Source organism: Salvelinus namaycush, chromosome 36 (assembly GCF_016432855.1).
Source record: "Salvelinus namaycush isolate Seneca chromosome 36, SaNama_1.0, whole genome shotgun sequence".
Classification (NCBI taxonomy): Eukaryota; Metazoa; Chordata; class Actinopteri; order Salmoniformes; family Salmonidae; genus Salvelinus; species Salvelinus namaycush.
This window is the reverse complement of record NC_052342.1, coordinates 19,971,665-19,990,338: the sequence shown is the minus strand read 5'-3', so window position 1 is coordinate 19,990,338 and position 18,674 is coordinate 19,971,665. Positions and strand designations below refer to the sequence as shown.

Here is an 18,674-nt window from a genome sequence, read left to right as displayed (position 1 = left end):
TCCGATATCGTGTCTCGAGTGAGCCATGTTTCCGTGAAACAAAGAACGTTACAGTCTCTGATGTCTCTCTGGAATGCTACCCTTGCTCGGATTTCGTCTACCTTGTTGTCAAGAGACTGGACATTGGCGAGTAGTATGCTCGGGAGCGGTGCGCGATGTGCCCGTCTACTTAGCCTGACCAGAAGACCGTTCCGTCTGCCCCTTTTACGGCGTCGTTGTTTAGGGTCGCCGGCTGGGATCCGATCCATTGTCCTGGGTGGTGGGCCAAACAGAGGATCCGCTTTGGGAAAGTCGTATTCCTGGTCATAATGTTGGTGAGTTGACGTTGCTCTAATATCCAATAGTTCCTCCCGACTGTATGTAATAAAACCTAAGATTACCTGGGGTAACAATGTAAGAAATAACACATAAAAAAACTAAATACTGCATAGTTTCCGAGCAACGCGAAGCGAGGTGGCCATCTCTGTCGGCGCCGGAAGTCCTATGGTATTTCATGATAAATGAGTTATTTGAACCAATGATTCTGCAAGTGCAAGGTTTCTTTAAAGATATGAATGCACAATGCAATGTTTTGAACATTGGACAGCCTGTGTTACAAGTGATGACCGTTTTGAGTTTTGTGTCTAGAGTTTTGAAAAATGACCACAAGGTTCTGAAATTAGTGCCAAAGTGATTGTTAAAAACTGTTTGTAAAGCGCTGCTCTTACTAACACGTCATGATTTGGTATTGTTAAGCATATTCAGGTTTACAACGGATAGGAAGTGACATGAAACAGCTGTTTTCTACATAGAAATGTAAGTGTATATTTTAGGCTTTGCTAGATCATGTTACTGTGTGTGCGTGTATGTGTGCATGTATGTGTGTGTGTGCGTGTGCGTGCATGTGAGTGTGTGTGTGTGCGTGTGTGTGCGTGCATGTGAGTGCATGTGTGTGTGTGCGTGTGCGTGCATGTGAGTGTGTGTGTGTGCGTGCGTGCATGTGAGTGCATGTGTGTGTGTGCGTGCGTTTGAGTGTGTGTGTGTGTTTGTGTGTGTGTCTGTACAGTCTCTCTCTCTCTCTCTCTCTCTCTCTCTCTCTCTCTCTCTCTCTCTCTCTCTCTCTCTCTCTCTCTCTCTCTCTCTCTCTCTCTCTCTCTCTCTCTCTCTCTCTCTCTCTCTCTCTCTCTCTCTCTCTCTCTCTCTCTCTCTCTCTCTCTCTCTCTCTCTCTCTCTCTCTCTCTCTCTCTCTCTTCACAGATTTTAAATGGCTCGCCACTCCGGTAAATTGTATAATTTCGTATGACGTTCTTTAGAGACTTCAAGTTTTATTCCATTTCCTGTTTGAATTAAATAATAAAGTGATATGATTGGGTTTCTTGTACGAGCTTTTTATCACTCACACACACTCACACACACACACTCACACACACACAATTTGCTTTGTCTCTCTCTCTCTGTTCTTTGACTATAGCTCAGGATTCATCATTAAGCTCGGGGCCCTGGGTCTGAACACCGCCTTGTGCAACTGGGTCCTGGACTTCCTGACGGGCCACCCCCAGGTGGTGAAGGTAGGAAACAACACCTCCACTTCGCTGATCCTGAACACAGGGGCCCCACAAGGGTGCGTGCTCAGCCCCCTCCTGTATTCCCTGTTCACCCATGACTGCATTGCCATGCACGCTTCCAACTCAATCATCAAGTTTGCAGATGACACTACAGTAGTAGGCTTGATTACCAACAATGACGAGACGGCCTACAGGGAGGAGGTGAGAGCCCTGGCGGAGTGGTGCCAGGGATATAACCTGTCACTCAACGTCAACAAAACAAAGGAGATGATCGTGGACTTCAGGAAACAGCAGGGGGAGCACCACCCATCCACATCGACGGGACAATAGTGGAGAAGGTGGAAAGCTTCAAGATCCTCGAAGTACATATCACTGACGATTTGAAATGGTCCACCCACACAGACAGTGTTGCAAAGAAGGCGTAACAGCGCCTCTTCAACCTCAGCAGGCTGAAAAAATTCAGCTTGGTCCCTAAGACCTTCACAAACTTTTACAGATGCACAATTGAGAGCATCCTGTCGGGCTGTATCACCGCCTGGTACGGCAACTGCACCGCCCACAACCGCAAGGCTCTCCAAAGGGTAGTGAGGTCTGCACAACGCATCACCGGGGGCAACCTGTCCTCCAGGACACCTACAGCACTCGATGTCACAGGAAGGGCAAAAAGATCATCAAGGACATCACCCACCCGAGCCACTGCCTGTTCACCGCGCTACCATACAGAAGGTGAGGTCAGTACAGGTGCATCAAAACTGGGACAGAGAGACTGAAAAACAACTTATATCTCAAGGCCATCAGACTGTTAAATAGCCATCAGAGTATATACTGTATTCTACTGTATTTTAGTCAATGTCACTCCAACTGTCACGCCCTGACCTTAGAGAGCCTTTTTATTTCTCTATTTGTTTAGGTCAGGGTGTGATTTGGGTGGGCATTCTAGTTTTTCTATTTCTTTGTTGGCTGAGTATGGTTCCCAATCAGAGGCAGCCAGCCGTCTATCGTTGTCACTGATTGGGGATCATACTTAGGCAGCCTTTTTTCCACCTTTAGTTTGTGGGATCTTGTTTGTGTGTAGTTGCTTTCTGCACTGCAGCTTTACGTTCGTTTTGTATCATTTTTTACATTTTTTCGGTGTCATTTAAATTAAAGAAAGATGTACAGTACGCCTACCACGCTGCACCTTGGTCCAATAAATCTCTAAACGAACGTGACACCAACATTGCTCGTCCTAATATTTATATATTTCTTAATTCCATTCTTTTACTTTAATATTTGTGTTTTGTTGTGAATTGTTAGATACTACTGCACTGTTGGAGCTAGGAACACAAGCATTTCGCTACACCCGCAATAACATCTGCTAAGTATGTGTATGTGTATATGATTTGATTTGATTTGAAAGCATGAATAAATCAAATCAAATGTTATTTGTCACATGCGCCGAACACAACAGTGAAGCGCTTACTTACAAGCCCAATGCAGTTTTTAAGAAACACCTAAAAAAAGAAAGAGATAAAAATAACTAATAATTAAAGTGCAGCAGTAAAATAACAGTAACGAGGCTACATACAGGGAGTACCGGTACAAGGTCAATGTGTGGGGGCACCGGTGTCGAAGTAATTGAGGTGAAATGTACAGTTGAAGTCGGACGTTTACATACACTTAGGTTGGAGTCATTAAAACTCGTTTTTCTACCACTCCACAAATCTCTTGTTAACAAACTATAGTTTTGGCAAGTCGGCTAGGACATCTACTTTGTGCATGACACAAGTCATTTTTCCAACAATTGTTTACAGACAGACTATTTCACTTAGAATTCACTGTATCACAATTCCAGTGGGTCAGAAGTTGACATACACTAAATTGACTGTGCCTTAAAACAGCTTGGAAAATTCCAGAAAATTATGTCATGGCTTAAGAAGCTTTGGACATAATTTGAGTCAATTGGAGGTGTACCTGTGGATGTATTTCAAGGCCTACCTTCAAACTCAGTGCATCTTTGCTTGACATCATGGGAAAATCAAAAGAAATCAGCCAAGACCTCAGAAAAAAAATTGTAGACCTCAAGTCTGGTTCATCCTTGGGAGCAATTTCCAAACGCCTGAAGGTACCACATTCATCTGTACAAACAATAGTACGCGTGTATAAACACCATGGGACCACGCAGCCGTCATACCACTCAGGAAGGAGGCGCATTCTGTCTCCTAGAGATGAATGTACCTTGGTGCGAAAAGTGCAAATCAATCCCAGAACAACAGCAAAGGACCTTGTGAAGATGCTGGAGGAAACAGGTACAAAAGTATCTATATCCACAGTAAAAACGAGTCCTATATCGACATAACCTGAAAGGCCGCTCAGCATGGAAGAAGCCACTGCTCCAAAACCGCCATAAAAAAGCCAGACTACGGTTTGCAACTGCACATGGGGACAAATATCGTACTCTTTGGAGAAATGTCCTCTGGTCTGATGAAACAAAAATAGAACTGTTTGGCCATAATGACCATCATTATGTTTGGAGGAAAAAGGGGGAGGCTTGCAAGCCGAAGAACACCATCCCAGCCGTGAAGCACAGGGGTGGCAGCATCATGTTGTGGGGGTGCTTTGCTGCAGGAGGGACTGGTGCACTTCACAAAATAGATGGCATCATGAGGCAGGAAAAGTATGTGAATATATTGAAAAGGCATCTCAAAACATCAGTCAGGAAGTTAAAGCTTGGTCGCAAATGGGTCTTCCAAATGGACAACGACTCCAAGCATACTTCCAAAGTTGTGGCAAAATGTATTAAGGACAACAAAGTCAAAGTATTGGAGTGGCCATCACAAAGCCCTGAACTCAATCCTATAGAAAATGTGTGGGCAGAACTGAAAAAGAGTGTGCGAGCAAGGAGGCCTACAAACCTGACTCAGTTACACCAGCTCTGTCAGGAGGAATGGGCCAAAATTCACCCAAGTTATTGTGGGAAACTTGTGGAAGGCTACCCGAAACGTTTGACCAAAGTTAAACAATTTAAAGGCAATGCTACCAAATACTAATTGAGTGTATTTAAACTTCTGACCCACTGGGAATGTGATGAAAGAAATAAAAGCTGAAATAAATCATTCTCTCTACTATTATTCTGCCATTTCATATTCTTAAAATAAAGTGGTGATCCTAACTGACCTAAGATTTTTACTAGGATTAAATGTCAGGAATTGTGAAAAACTGAGATTAAATGTATTAGGTGTTTGTAAACTTCCGACTTCAACTGTACATGTAGGTAGAGTTATTAAAGTCACTATGCATTGATAATAGTCTTTCTCACATTGTAAATAGTCTGTCATTGTTGTATAGAAGAAAAAGTCTTGACAGCGAGAAAAAGGATGCATCAATTCAGGAAATGCAATTTAGTATTAGAGTTAAATGGGGGGGGGGGGGGGGGGGGGGAGAGAGAATAATGCAAGATATCAGATTTAAGTTATGAGTCGATAACGAGTAAACTCAAGTGCTCATCTCATAAGGTACAGCTGCGGAAGTCATTTTGTGAGTTATATTTAATTTGTACAGATGTAGAGGTGTATTAGTGAATGATAAATACATCTACAGGGCCTGAGGCATAAAGGGGTCTTAAAACTCACATTTAAAAAAATCTGAAGTTAGCTTAAAACCTGGTGAATTAGGTGTTTTGTAAAATAGAGAGATGAGGACATAGTGAGAGATGGGGATAAGGCGAGAGATAGAGGGAGAGAGATGGAGAGAGAGAGATGGAGAGAGAGAGATGGAGAGAGAGAGATGGAAGAGGGATGGAAGAGAGAGAGAGAGAGAGAGAGAGAGAGAGAGAGAGAGAGAGAGAGAGCGATGGGAGAGAGAGAACGGAAAAACATTAAAAAGAGAAAAATTCACAAAAAACATAATTTTGCTGGAGGGGATATCAGTCAAGGGTCCTTCATGTAGAATGAGTCAGTCCCTCCACTAATGTCTTCCCCATGGCAATACGTTCTATGAACCCCATGGTTTTCTCAGCCAAATAGCACTGTACAGTAGATCATGATATATGACACCCACGCACATATGCACGCACACACATAAACACACACACATACACACACATGAACATAAACATAGACACTGTCACGACCTGGCCTTAGTTATCTTAGTTTTCTTTACTATTTTAGTTAGGTCAGGGTGTGACATGGGGGATGTTTGTGTGTTTTTGTCTAGTTGAGGGTGTTTGTAGTGTCTAGGGGGTTTTGGTAGAGTTTATGGGGTTGTGTTCAGTGTAGGTGTTTAGGTATGTCTATGGTTGCCTGAGTGGTTCTCAATCAGAGACAGCTGTCTATCGTTGTCTCTGATTGGGAGCCATATTTAAGGCAGCCATAGGCATTAGACAGGTTGTGGGTAATTGTCTATGTCTAAACCTTATTAGCTTGTGTCTGCACTTTCGTTTTGTAGCTTCACAGTTGTTTTTTGTTAGTTTGTAAAAGTGTTTCGTTTCGTGTTCATCTTCGTCAATAAAAAGGAAGATGTATTCGTATCACGCTGCGCCTTGGTCCTCTCTTCCACATAAAGACGATCGTGACAGACACACTCACCCACATGTCATAATATCTTTGGAACTCTGGGAAATGACAACAGGAAATGACATGGTAGTTCTAGAATGAGAAGAGCATATGCATGCGACAGATTAGAGACACATATCCTGAGACAAGACAAAAAGCAGGAACACACACTCACATAGAAGCATAGACACACACACACACACTCATAAAAGCATACACCCACACACACACACACACATAGAAGTATAGACACATGCATACACACACACACACACACACACACACACACACACACACACACAAACACACACACACACACACACACACACACACACACACACACACACACACACACACACACACACACACACACACACACACACACACACACACATAGAAGCATAGACACACACACACAGATAGAAGCAGAGACACACAAACACACACACACACACACAAAAAACATGTATTGTATCTCACCACTTTTCCCAGCAATATGTCCCTTGATTACCAGTAAAAAGATCCTTATTCTTACTAAAGCACCATTTCTATTATGTTCTGAAAAGTACACTAATCCAGGCATCATTACAAAACCTAACCTCTAAGTTTTATACAACATGCTAGACCTCTAAGCTTTATACAACATGCTAGACCTCTAAGCTTTATACAACATGCTAGACCTCTAAGCTTTTACAACATGCTACACCTCTAACTTTTATACAACATGCTAGACCTCTAAGCTTTATACAACATGCTAGACCACTAAGCTTTATACAACAACATGCTAGACCTCTAAGCTTTAAACAACAACATGCTAGACAACTAAGCTTTATACAACAACATGCTAGACCTCTAAGCTTTATACAACAACATGCTAGACCTCTAAGCTTTATACAACAACATGCTAGACCTCTAAGCTTTATACAACAACATGCTAGACCTCTAAGCTTTATACAACAACATGCTAGACCTCTAAGCTTTATACAACAACATGCTAGACCTCTAAGCTTTATACAACAACATGCTAGACCTCTAAGCTTTATACAACAACATGCTAGACCTCTAAGCTTTATACAACAACATGCTAGACCTCTAAGCTTTATATAACAACACGCTAGACCTCTAAGCTTTATATAACAACATGCTAGACCTCTAAGCTTTATATAACAACATGCTAGACCTCTAAGCTTTATACAACATGCTAGACCTCTAAGCTTTATACAACATGCTAGACCTCTAAACTTTATATAACAACATGCTAGACCTCTAAACTTTATATAACAACATGCTAGACCTGTAAGCTTTATACAACATGCTAGACCTGTAAGCTTTATACAACATGCTAAACCTCTAAGCTTTATACAACAACAACACGCTAGACCTCTAAGCTTTATACAACATGCTAGACCTGTAAGCTTTATACAACAACATGCTAGACCTCTAAGCTTTATACAACATGCTAGACCTCTAAGCTTTATACAACATGCTAGACCTCTAAACTTTATATAACAACATGCTAGACCTGTAAGCTTTATACAACATGCTAGACCTGTAAGCTTTATACAACATGCTAGACCTCTAAGATTTATACAACATGCTAGACCTCTAAGATTTATACAACAACACGCTAGACCTCTAAGCTTTATACAACATGCTAGACCTCTAAGCGTTATACAACAACATGCTAGAGCTCTAAGCTTTATGCAACATGCTAGACCTCTAAGCGTTATACAACAACATGCTAGAGCTCTAAGCTTTATGCAACATGCTAGACCTCTAAGCTTTATACAACATGCTAGACCTCTAAGATTTATACAACATGCTAGACCTCTAAGATTTATACAACAACACGCTAGACCTCTAAGCTTTATACAACATGCTAGACCTCTAAGCGTTATACAACAACATGCTAGAGCTCTAAGCTTTATGCAACATGCTAGACCGCGAAGCTTAATACAACAACACGCTAGACGTCGAAGCTTTATACAACATGCTAGACCTGTAAGATTTATACAACAACACGCTAGACCTCTAAGCTTTATACAACATGCTAGACCTCTAAGCGTTATACAACAACATGCTAGAGCTCTAAGCTTTATGCAACATGCTAGACCTCTAAGCGTTATACAACAACATGCTAGAGCTCTAAGCTTTATGCAACATGCTAGACCGCGAAGCTTAATACAACAACACGCTAGACGTCGAAGCTTTATACAACATGCTAGACCTCTAAGATTTATACAACATGCTAGACCTCTAAGCTTTATACAACAACACGCTAGACCTCTAAGCTTTATACAACATGCTAGACCTCTAAGCGTTATACAACAACATGCTAGAGCTCTAAGCTTTATGCAACATGCTAGACCTCTAAGCGTTATACAACATGCTAGACCTCTAAGCTTTATACAACATGCTAGACCTCTAAGCTTTATACAACATGCTAGACCTGTAAGCTTTATACAACATGCTAGACCTCTAAGCTTTATACAACAACATGCTAGAGCTCTAAGCTTTAGACAACATGCTAGACCTCTAAGCTTTATACAACATGCTAGACCTCTAAGCTTTATACAACAACATGCTAGAGCTCTAAGCTTTAGACAACATGCTAAACCTCTAAGCTTTATACAACATACTAGACCACTAAGCTTTATACAACAACATGCTAGAGCTCTAAGCTTTAGACAACATGCTAAACCTCTAAGCTTTATACAACAACATGCTAGAGCTCTAAGCTTTATACAACATACTAGACCACTAAGCTTTATACAACAACATGCTAGACCTCTAAGCGTTATACAACATGCTAGACCTCTAAGCTTTATACAACAACATGCTAGAGCTCTAAGCTTTATACAACAACATGCTAGACCTCTAAGCTTTATACAACAACATGCTAGAGCTCTAAGCTTTATACAACAACATGCTAGACCTCTAAGCGTTATACAACATGCTAGAGCTCTAAGCTTTATACTACATGCTAGACCTTTTAGTTTAATACAACATGCTAGACCTCTAAGCTTTAGACAACATGCTAGAGCTCTAAGCTTTATACAACATGCTAGAGCTCTAAGCTTTATACAACATGCTAGACCTCTAAGATTTATACAACTCTTTATTTCACTGATTCTGTTCAGGGTGAAATAAGATAAGGAATGGTGATTGTCGGTGATGACTGCGTTGAGTCTGCTGTTAGCCTAGCGGTTAAGAGTGTTGGGACAGTAACTGAAAGTTGGCTGGTTTGAAACGCCTAGCCGACTAGATTAAAAATCTGTTGGTGTCCACTTCAGCAAGGCACTTAACCTTAATTGCTCCTGTAAATTGCTCGGGATAAGTGTGTCTGCTAAAATCACACAGCAGAAGCTATTATCCAGATGATGAAACTTTTGTTCTAAATGACTAAAATTAACGTAGAGGAAAATCCTGAATGACTACTCTTGCTACAGTAGGGGTTTAAAGTGAGTGTTTGGTTAGTGTCACGCCCTGACCATAGTTTGCTTTGTATGTTTCTATGTTTTGTTTGGTCAGGGTGTGATCTGATTGGGCATTCTATGTCATATGTCTAGTATGTCTATTTCTATGTGTTTGGCGTGATATGGTTCTCAATCAGAGGCAGGTGTTTGTCGTTGTCTCTGATTGGGAGCCATATTTAGGTAGCCTGTTTTGTCATTTTGGGTTGTGGGTGATTGTCTATGTGTAGTGTTTTGTGTCAGCACTACTTTTCGATAGCTTCACGTTTGTTGTTTGTTATTTTTGTATAGATCGTTCAGTGTTCTCTTTTGAAATAAATATCAAGATGAACACTTACCACGCTGCATATCAGTCTTCCGATCCTTCCAACTACTCCTCCTCAGAAGAGGAGGAAGACGAACGTGACAGTTAGAGCAGAGGTTAGCTTGATGCTCTCTGTCCTGGATTAGTAAGAGACCTCCAGGGGAAAGTAAGAGAGGGTTACTTACTTGGAAAGAATTAGAAAAATGAGTAACTGAAACTACATAGTGGCACCAGGCATGATTTGTGGTTTGTGTGTGGGGTGGGGTGAGGGGGAGCGAGAGAGAGACACTCAGTGAACCTTGCTCTCAGACTCAGTGAGAATAGCCTTGCTATTGAGAAAGGCCGCCGTAGGCAGACCTGGATCTTAAGCTTTATACAACAACATGCTAGACCTCTAAGCTTTATACAACATGCTAGACCTCTAAGCTTTATACAACATGGTAGACCTCTAAGCTTCATACAACGAAATTATAGACATTCTAAGCTTTATACAACATGCTAGACCTCTAAGCTTTATACAACATGCTAAACCTCTAAGCTTTATACAACATGCTAGACCTCTAAGCTTTATACAACATGCTAGACCTACTTTAACTATTTGCACATGGTTACAACACTGTATACAGACATAATGTGACATTTTAAATGTCTTTATTCTTTTGTGAGTCATTTTTTATTTCACTTTTATTTCACTTGCTTTGGCAATGTTAAATTGAATTGAGTAGGTTTGAATGTCTCTTTGACTACACTACCCCCGTCTGGAACAAACGTGATATTACATGACACGAGGTGCTCAGTCTCACTGCGGGAATGAAACCTGTCTTTAGAAAACGTTCAGATTTTTTTTTTATATTTGACTAGTTAAGAACAAATTCTTATTTACAAAGACTGCCTAACCCGGACGACGCTGGGCCAATTGTGCGCCGCCCAAATGGACTACCAATCACGGCCGGATGTAATACAGCCTGGATTCGAACCATGGGCTGCAGCGACGCTTTTTAGCGCTGAAATAAAGTGCATTAGACGGCTGGGACACTCGGGAGCCCACTAATTAACAGGAGATCCTGGTTTCGAATCCCAGCGGTGCCTTTTGCTTTTGGTTCGATACACACCACCTTTCTCTGACCTCGTTGCGTCGAATACTTGATATTGATTTCAAAATGTGTTACCTGTAGTTTTTCGTACTCCACATACGGCATGGGGGTGGTGTAAAAATCCTAACAACGTAAAAATCCTCACAATTCAATGGCGCCGAGAGTTCAATCAAAGAGAAAAGCCTACCCTTTTGAAAAAAAATTGCGGTCAGATTGCAGTATAAATGCAGTAAACTATGGTATAACTTTTGGGGGGGAAATGCAGTCAGATTGCAGTATAACTGCAGTAAACTGTAGTATAATTGTAGTTAGAGTGCATTATAACTGCAGTGTACTACAAATACCACGTCCAAAATTACACCGTTTTTTTTTTTGCAGTAATTTTGCAGTGTAAATGCAGTTACAGTGCAGTATAACTGCAGTTCAACAGCAATACACTGCAGTTATCCTGCAATTACTGCATCCAAAAAATCACAGTGGAGTGCAGTTACTGCACTTTTACGGCAGTTTCAAAACGACAATCTTTTTTGTAAGGGTGTGCATGTTTCAAAATACTATGGTTAAAAAAATCCTGAAGGGAATAGGCAAAGCCAGTCAGTAGCCTATGTCCCAAAATCTTTTAAATATCTCAACTTTTTCTGCGGACTGCGGTCTTTTACTTTTAAAACAATACAACTGTAAGTCATTTTGTTCTCAGGATATGTTTAGCAACATCACATATAGTCTAGCCAAGAAGTTAATAAGTTCAAAGTGATATATTTATTCGAAATACAGTTTGGACGTGAGCTATTTATCACATGAACTAACTTCATGGTCGATATTTCACACCGTCCCTGTCTGAATTTTTTTGAGTCATCAATGTGAATTGACCTTGATATTATCTCGTTGAACCGTCTTCATTGCAGTAGCTGGTGTAGGTGCCCATATAAACTGATGTAAACAGAGGAACCCATATAAACAGTCGAATAATGAGGCGTTTTACTTGGGCAAAATGTGAACCAACACTCGCTGCGAGCAGGGTTCGAACCTGCGCGGGAAGATCCCATTGGATTTCAAGTCCAACGCCTTAACCACTCGGCCATCGCAGCTGCTGTTTTCATGGAGTAGGAGTTGCATATAAAATAATGACTTACCTGTCAGTGAACAATTTGTTACACTGTTATTTCCAGGAACTGTTGGAATTATGTAGCTACGTGTACGTCTATCTGTTTGTACCTGTCTACTTTTACAAATTGCCATGTGGTACAGCGCGCATAAATACACAGTACACTCACTGCGTGCACAGGCACAATATACCCTACACAACGAGAATCATGCAGCATTTTGTTCGAATCTGTATTTAGGTGGCAGTAGTGAGCTATGAATAAACGTTCATTACATTAGCTAGTGTTCTTGTTGGTGTTGAGCCTCTATGGACCCGTTACTTTCTCTCTCTCTCTCTCTCTCTCTCAGTGAGAAGTGTCATGTCAGTGTCTCTTCTCCGGTTTGCTCTACAACCCACACAAGCGTCTTGGGACTCGTCTGAGGTTGGTACAGCCGATCTGCCAATTTTTATTTCCAGGTGAAGCTGGTTGCCAAGAGTGTGCAAAGCTGTATCAAGGCAAAGGGTGGCAACTTTGAAGAATCATAAATGTTGGTTACTACATGATTCCGTATGTGTCATATCAGTGTTTATGTCTTCACTATTATTCTACAATGAAGAAAATAGTAATGAAATCATCAGATCAGAGTAAGGTTATTATAGTCAAGTAAAACGAAAACTAATCATGAAAAACAATTTAGAGAAATACAATAATTAACAAATACGTTTGAAAAAACTATAACTATACTGAAACTATTATCTTTGACTCCGAAACTAACTGAAATAAAATAAAAAACACCATTAATTATGTTCAGTTTCAATTTGTTTTTCTAAACTTTGGGCCGAAATGTAACTGCGTTTTCAAGCTTTTGGGGGTTTACTGAACCTGGACGGTAAATGTGGCCAAGAGATGGCGATGTTTCAAATAGGCCTAGCTTGTACATCATTATCATTAAATATCAATAGAAAAACAAAATAGAAATATACACCAAAAACAAAAAAATAAAAAAATAATATAAATAAAAATGAATATAAAAACACTATAATGAATACCCTTGGATCAGAGGAACACCTCTCTTTCCATCTACATCAATGGTTATATTAATATATTACCAGGCTTTTATTATTACCATATTATCACACCTATGACACACTTATTACCTAGTGTGTGTGTGTGTGTGTGTGTGTGGTTGTGTGTGAGTGTGTGTGTGCCTGTGTGCGTGGCAGGGCTTGTACCAGGCACAGGCTGGTAGATAGGGTGCGACGTTCATGCAACAGGGGCCATAAACCTTATTGGCATCCGCTTCAGAACTGACTGTAACCTGTTATGCTATCTGTCTCCTACAGTCACCAAACAATAAACTGTCAATGGATATTTATAACATGTTTTAATGATTCAATTGCCGTTTGAATTTGAGGAAATTCCACTTCTGTAGCCTATACACTTCTGTAAAATAATTTAGTGTAGAGAAGTTGATGGAAAACAAGCATGACAAAATTATTGCTTTCTGTTGTCTCACCAAACATACAGTAGGCTATAGCTTGTCAAAGGATGAATGAGAGTAAGATTGAACATTTCTCACTGATCTAACTCAAGTGATGTATGTGGTTTAAAACAAGTAGTCAAATCCAGACTAGTCGATAACTTTAATCCCTATTTGCCAGTCATTCTGTTGCTGCTAATTGTACACCGATTTACAAAGATAATGAAAACAAAACATTTTCTTTCTCTGTGGACATTTCAATGTGTCTGTGAACATATTATTCATAATCAAAAAGTACAGGTACCTTAATAGAAAATGACTCGAGTAAAAGTCACCCAGTAAAATAATACTTAAGTAAAAGTTGAAAAGTATTTTGTAAAAAAAAAAACTTAAGCATCAAAGGTAAATGGAATTGCTAAAATGTACTTAAGTATCAAAAGTAATAATCTATGGACGTGAGGGCTACAGGTCGGTAGTCATTTAGGCAGGTTACCTTAGTGTGTTCTTGGGAACAGGCACTATGGTGGTCTACTTAAAACATGTTGGTATTACAGACTCGGACAGGGAGAGGTTGAAAATGTCAGTGAAGCCACTTGCTAGTTGGTCAGTGCATGCTCACAGTACACGTCCTGGTAATCCGTCTGGCCCTGCAGCCTTGTGAATGTTGACATGTCTAAAGGTCTTACTAACATTGGCTGCGGAGAGCGTGATCACACAATCTTCCTGTACAGCTGGTGCTCTCATGCATGTTTCAGAGTTGTTTGCCTTGAAGCGAGCATAGAAGTAGTCTGGTAGGCTCGTGTCACTGGGCAGCTCTCGGTTGTGCTTCCCTTTGTAGTCTGTAATGGTTTGTAGGCCCTGCCACATCCGACGAGCGTCAGAGCCAGTGTAGTGCGACTTGATCTTAGTCCTGTATTGACGCTGTGCCTGTTTGATGGTTCGTCGGAGGGGATAGCGGGATTTCTTATAAGCTTCCGGGTTAGAGTCCCGCTCCTTGAAAGCAGCAGCTCCAGCCTTTAGCAGTGCGGATGCTGCCCCACAGTGACTGTACGTACATACCCCAACCTGGCTTCTGGTTGGGGTATGTACGTACAGTCACTGTGGGGACGACGTCATCGATACACTTATTGATGAAGCCAATGACGGATGTGGTGTACTCCTCAATGCCATTGGAGGAATCCCGGAAAATATTCCAGTCTGCTAGAAAAACAGTCCTGTAGCGTAGCATCTTACCACTTTTTTATTGATCTAGTCACTGGTGCTTCCTGCTTTAATTTTTGCTTGTAAGCAGGAATCAGGAGGATGGAATTATGGTCAGATTTGCCAAATGGAGGGCGAGATGAAGCCTTGAGACAATTGAGACATGTATTGTGTATGTGTGCCATTCAGAGGGTGAATGGGCCAGACAATAGATTTAAGTGCCTTTGAACGATGTATAGTAGTAGGTGCCAGGTGCACCGTTTTTTCATGTTCAACAGTTTCCCGTGTGTATCAAGAATGGTCCACCACCCAAAGGACATCCAGCTTGACACAACTGTTGGAAGCATTGGAGTCAATATGGGCCAGCATCCCTGTGGAAAACTTTCGACACATTCTCCCGACGAATTGAGGTTGTTCTGGGGGCAAAAGGAGGAGGTGCAATTTGAGATTGACCACGTTTACATGCACACCAATATCCCGTTATTATTCGGCATACTCAACTATTCTGTTTTTGAGTTGACACATATTAACATCATATCCCGTTTACAATAAAAAGAAAAAGCTTGTATGAGAAAGCCGGAAAAGATGCCTGGGATATGCTGATGTAAAATGGGATACTGTGGCATGTAAACATCTTATCTGGTTTACTGTAGTTTTTGCGGTCTGCGCTGGCTCAGTTTCACATATCATGGGTGTTGTGTGATGTTTTCATCTGATTGTCAAACAAATCACATCAAAAAGTAGGTTACCTGTTCAGTTCGATCTACCATAATAATTCTCAGGGAGCTACTTTGGTTTTAGAAGTGGGGGGGGCACCCCCTTTATTATTATTTTATTCCAGTCGGATGAACACTCCAAAAGCCTACCCGACCGCTCAGAGGTGTACGCACATCTTTGCCTGTTTTGTATCACATTCCAATGATAAAACTGGGGGGGGGGGGGGGACAAAAACTGCTATTTCAGTGAAAGGTTGGGCCCTGATAATTCCATAATAATTTAGCCTACTATTATTAATTTACTATCGTATACTACTGGTCACTAGCACCCTTAATTTAGACTGCTATATTTCTGCTTTTGGGCTCCCAAGGGGCGCAGAGGTCTAAGGCACTGCTTCTCAGTGCAAGTGGTGTCACTGCAGTCCATGGTTCAAATCCAGCCTGCATCACATCTGGCTGTGATTGAGAGTCCCATAGGGTGTTGCTGGGGTAGGCTGTAATTGTAAATAACAATTTGTTCTTAACTGACTTGCCTAGTAAAATAAAAAATGTTATATAATTGCTGACATTTGGTAGGCTGTTTGTTAGTCAACTATATCTCTTCTGTCATAACGTGTTGCCCCAGAAGACAAAATAAAATAGTGCTCACCAGAATAATGTCTTACATCGATAGAGTGAATGTATTGGTTATCTAGTTAACACCGGTGAAGTTGTTTTGTTTAGGGACCAGGGAGGAAACACAATAACTCCAAAACAGAGGAAAGATTATTTCTGTGCAAAATGTTCAAATGTCATCAGTTTGACCGGTTTTAAAGAAATTAAAAGCTGAGAAAACGACTAAAAACATTTCTGATAAGACAGTTCATCATGGGTGCATATTTACTTGGTTGAAATACTGTCTGCTTGCATAACAGTGTCTAAGATAACACATTACACAAGCATTCACGTTCTTCTCAAAAGATGCTGAAATAAATCTTATTTCTCCACTCCTGTTCCTGAAACAAAAGAAACATTTGCTGAATAATTTCACTGCAAGAAATGCATAATTCTTCAGGACTTAATATTATATTACACTACATGTGAGAGGTTATAGTTCTACAGTCAGCGTCCATACTTCATTGAATCCAAATACTGTAGTTAAATGAGGAATATTCTGTTTATTCATGGTAACAGGGATACTCATGAGTGGCATATCAAAGGTGTATGTAAGCTGCTTATCCTGAACAAGACCTAAAGTGGGATATGATCTAGTATCCGGAATACTGTGCGTGTGTAAACTTGGCCAATGTCTCAACTGTATTCCATTACAAATGTATTCATTTCACGGTATTGGGGGATGGTCAAAACAGTTTGACTCGGACAAAATTTGAAAACACAAACTTCTGATTTGGAGTCAGACACACTGCCGTTGTGCCACAATTGAGCTATGGCCTATGGTCACACACATGCATGCACCCAGGCAGGCACACAAAGACACACACAATTCAAGAGACTAAAGACAGCATGTCTGTGTGAACGATTGTACAGTTGTGCGGTGGTTTCCCAAACACAGCCTAGTCCTCGACTATAAAGCTATATAAATGGGAGATTCTCACTTGAGCAAGTCCAGGGTTAGGTTTATAAATTCCACTTTACATGGTATTGATGACAGACTTACAATAATCTAAATGTACAATCTTACAGTGAAGAACTAACTGTTTTGAATGATATTTCACCTTGTCATGATTGGTTGGAAAAAATATTTTGCTGCCATGACTTTTCCCCACTGGATTAAAGTCTGTCCTTAAAAGTGCAATGGAAAATGTGTCCTTGGTCTTTGATAAGATGCCACAGGTCTTGTCAGTTTTTCCCATCATGCTTTATGGTCGTCATCTGCGTGTGTGTTTGTCTGATATGGTTGTATCAGTATATATGGTTCCCTATTCTGACAAGCTGCAATACATCAGGAGATAGGGTCCAGAGATCACACACACACACACACACACACATACACACGCAGATGTCAAGGACACACAGATTCTCACATCACATTATACATCTCACACACACAGATGAAACACACACCCAATCCTCCATCCCTCCCCCGGTACTAGATTACCGCTTATCAGTAGCTATGGTGATGTACCATAGTACTCTGATGTATACACAGATACTGCATACTCTAAAACCACAGGTACACTCTGGAGTATATTCAGGTAAAGGTTACCCATTGGACAAAAATGTAAATCAATTTGAAGTAATAAACTGAGCATTACTATCACTGTTCAGATTCCAGAACATGTCACAGGGTCGAAAATGTGACATTACCAAGTTTATGGATGTTTGAACAAATTGAACCACTAAAAGTGATTAGCCACCTAACATGTGCAACTTCAACAGGAACATTTCGACCAATGGATAGATCAGCAGTGAATCGGAAATGAGTGGAACAGCAGTGAATGTTCCGAGTGAGAAAAGTTGGGTGTCGTAGCCAATACAGTTTCCATTGGCCCACCCTATTGGGTGTAGGCTACCCAGAGCAATAGATATATATTCATTTATGACTGTACCAACCACAGAGTCTACTCTAATACATCTACGTGGAGGAGACAAACTGTGAAGCAACCCAACCCTGTTTCTCTCTCTCCAGTAATGACCCAAGATACCTTTACATCCCTTTAAGCTACGGGATTCAAACCAATGACCTTTCAGTTACTTGGCTAATATTGTTGTCTCTACCTTCTTGCCGTTTGTGTTGTTGTCCGTGCCCAATAATGTTTGTACCATGTTTTGCTACCATGTTGTGCTGCTGCCATGTTGTGTTGCTACCGTGTCACTGCCATGCTATGTTGTTGCCTTAGGTCTCTCTTTATGTAGTGTTGTGGTGTCTCTCTTGTCGTGATGTGTGTTTTGTCCTATATTTTTATTTCTAATCCCAGCCCCCGTCCCTGCATGAAAGGAAGGGAAAGGGGAATACCTAGTCAGTTGTACAACTGAATGCATTCAACTGAAATGTGTCTTCCACATTTAACCCCTCTGAATCAGAGATGTGTGGAGTGGCCTTTTGCCTTTTGGTAGGCCGTCATTGTAAATTAGAATTTGTTCTTAGCCGACTTGCCTTGTAAAATAAAGGTTCAATGAAATAAATAATGTTCTCAACCACTAGGCTACCTGCCGGCCTACATAGAGCGGCTTTGTTTTAATACGGCTAACTCTATACATGAGCTAGTTATTGAGCTCCCTGGTAAAATAGGTCTTCTGACCTCA

At 40.8% G+C, this 18,674-nt stretch overlaps 1 non-coding gene across 1 annotated transcript; it reads right to left on the bottom strand.

Moving 5' to 3' along the window:
* Positions 1 to 11,953: 11,953 nt before the first annotated feature.
* trnas-uga lies at positions 11,954 to 12,035 on the bottom strand. The gene has a single exon. It is a non-coding gene; the product is annotated as a tRNA-Ser (tRNA).
* Between the last annotated feature and the right edge of the window lie 6,639 nt (positions 12,036 to 18,674).